The sequence below is a fragment of the Orycteropus afer genome, unplaced genomic scaffold (genome assembly GCF_000298275.1).
Source record: "Orycteropus afer afer isolate SDZICR_OR568_19922 unplaced genomic scaffold, OryAfe1.0 scaffold00520, whole genome shotgun sequence".
NCBI classification, from domain to species: domain Eukaryota; kingdom Metazoa; phylum Chordata; class Mammalia; order Tubulidentata; family Orycteropodidae; genus Orycteropus; species Orycteropus afer.
Genome location: NW_006922107.1, coordinates 1,143,608 through 1,146,352, shown reverse-complemented (window position 1 = coordinate 1,146,352; position 2,745 = coordinate 1,143,608).

Here is a 2,745-nt window from a genome sequence, read left to right as displayed (position 1 = left end):
CCGTAGTGATACTGCTTCGGAAACCCAAGGAGGGGTCACTATGAGTTGGTTCTGACTCGACGGCAAATAACAACAACAACTAAAATTGGGGGGGGGATTAATAGTGCTGCATAGCATAAAGTTATCTGTGGTGCCTAATTTATCTTCTTCTGTTTCTAGGCACTTTAAGATCCCAGTAATTGAAATATCTAGTCAATTATTACTATGCATTTCTGTCTCACTTAGTATAATTAAAGTAAAATCAGGTTAAAATACTTAAATATGTCTTACAAGCTTTTATATTGAGTTATGTGATGTTCAATTGAGAAGGAGCATTATGGCCAGTAAGAGGGTAGTTTCTAAATGGTTGTTCCGTTTGGTGAATTGCTGAAGGAGAAATAAACTACTTTGGGAAGACTAAACGTTTCTATATCCAACTGATGTAAGTTGTTCCTATGATTTCTGTTAAATCACATTCATGTGATAAGGTGGAAAAAAAAATCCCACTCACAAAATTAATTTTTTTAAAAAAAGTTAATGGCATTAGAACTTTACAGTTATTAACTGTGCAAGGGAAGACTATCATAATGTTTTGCCTAGTGCCACATGGAGTTTGGAGTCAGGCAGAAACAAAGATTGTTCTGAGTTAATATAAGGTATTCACAATAGGGACAGTAACTAGGAGATAATAGGTAGGGGTTTAGGGTGATGTAGTTGGTTAATAAGACTTATTTTGAGACTTTGATAGCCTATTGAGATAGTCCCTGAAACTAAAATGCAAAAAGACTATAGAATATCTAGAACTGTGAATGTTACAGAGTTTGAGAAATAGAAGATGGGGTCAGGGACAGCTTGGATAACTCTGAGGAATCATGTCCTTCTTATATCGAATGTTTTTCATAGAATTTCTTTGTAGCCATGGTGATTTACCCCAAGGCTTCTTAAAGACAGTTGCCACATGAAATCTTCAATACACTTTCATCAGATAACACCTAACACCACCTTTGTTTCTAGTCTAAACAGAAATGTTAAAAATGACTGGAATCATTTTAGTAAGAGGTGCAACACATTTGTCATCTTGAAATTTCAGAAACTGCCTCTTATTGGCAGATCAACTACTTCTTGAACAATTTGAATCTTTGTATAGATCTGAGTGAATTTTAAGTATAGTTATCCATAACAGAAGCCCAATTTACATTAGAGATAGCTTCAAAAACAGTTTGTTAGAAAGAGATTTAAAAGTAAATGGTTTTGCTCAATTTTTTAAAATAAAATCATTTATATTTATTTTATTCCTTCTCTTTCCACATTGGCAGTTTGTGGCTCTATCTGAAAGTGCATAATTATTATTTTGATCTCAAAGTTTCTAAAATTTGCACATTCAATCCAGATATTAAAATAACTTGCATTTTTTTCAGAAGAAAATTGTGGATTTGGATTCTGTAAAATATAGCATCAATGATTATAAATAAAATCAGGGACCAGCTGAAGCTAGTATACAAAAAAATCAAGGTTCACCAAAAGTCACTGACAGGAAGTGTATTCATCTAGCACTTTTGCTTTACTTCATTGTGGAAGTGAGAAGCAAACCAAAGAGACCTAAGGGCAGGTACAATTGACAATTTATTATTTTGTTTAATTTTTCATTGTTATATTTCTTCTAAGATTATCATTCAAAACAATATACACAACTTCTGAGAAATCAAATGTGATATTAACCCAGCAACACAGTATTCTTCGCCAGAGGGAAAGAATCTTGTCCAAAGTGTGCACGTGTTCAACAGATATAAGTGAGTTCTCATCCTCTAAGAAATAATGCTGCCCTTTCTCTCTGAGTGCTCCATGCCAATTAACAATTACTTTTCAACGCTAGAGAAGTCAAGTCAGGCACTGTTGATAAATTCATGCTAACACAACTCACCCTCCAGGTGAACAATGAGGAACAGCAGCAACAACAAAAAAAGCAATGAATGATGAACAGAGTATGAATATTTACCATGTATGGATTTAGTGATGATAAAAGTTTAGGGTTATGTTAGGGAGCAATGGCCTAAACAAAGTGTTACAAGGGCCATGGACCTACACAGGAGTAAGAAAGAATGTCCAGTCTTGGTTCTTCTTACTTTTATCCAAGAATGATATTTCTTTCTAGAAATGCTTTTAATACATTAATTGGCTTAGGATTTGGGCTTTGTACTTGAGTTTTAAAGGTATTACCAAATAAACGATCAGAGTTCAAAGAGCCCTAAAAGATGTTTTAGTTCAAGGGTCTATCTCAGAGCAAATAATGCTTGTTTATTTGTTTTCATAGGGGAGCACAAGGTTATAAAATAATTCTGAATTAGAAAGCCTTTGGGTAGAGCATATATATTCTATTGCCCTTAAATACTCACCATTCCCTATTAAACCCAGAATATTTTCCCCCTGAGAATATTTGAATAGGAGATTCCATGCCCAAGCAACCTCCTCCATCTACAGATAAGGAAACTGAAACACACAGCTGTGGAAGATTCTTGCCCAGATTCTTCAGGTTTTTACCAAGCTAAGATAAAAACTCTGAGGTTTTGCTTCCAGAGCACTGCCCTGCCAATGATCCATTGTTATACTCCAGGCCTTTACAGCCCTATCAAGTGCTTAGCTTCAGCTTAGTTTCCTAGCTGTTGTTGTTATTGTTATGTGCCCTCCAGTGGGACCCGACTCATAGTGACCCCTCCTTGGGTTTCCGAGGGGGTATCACTACGGAAGTAGATTGCCCAAACTTCCTTC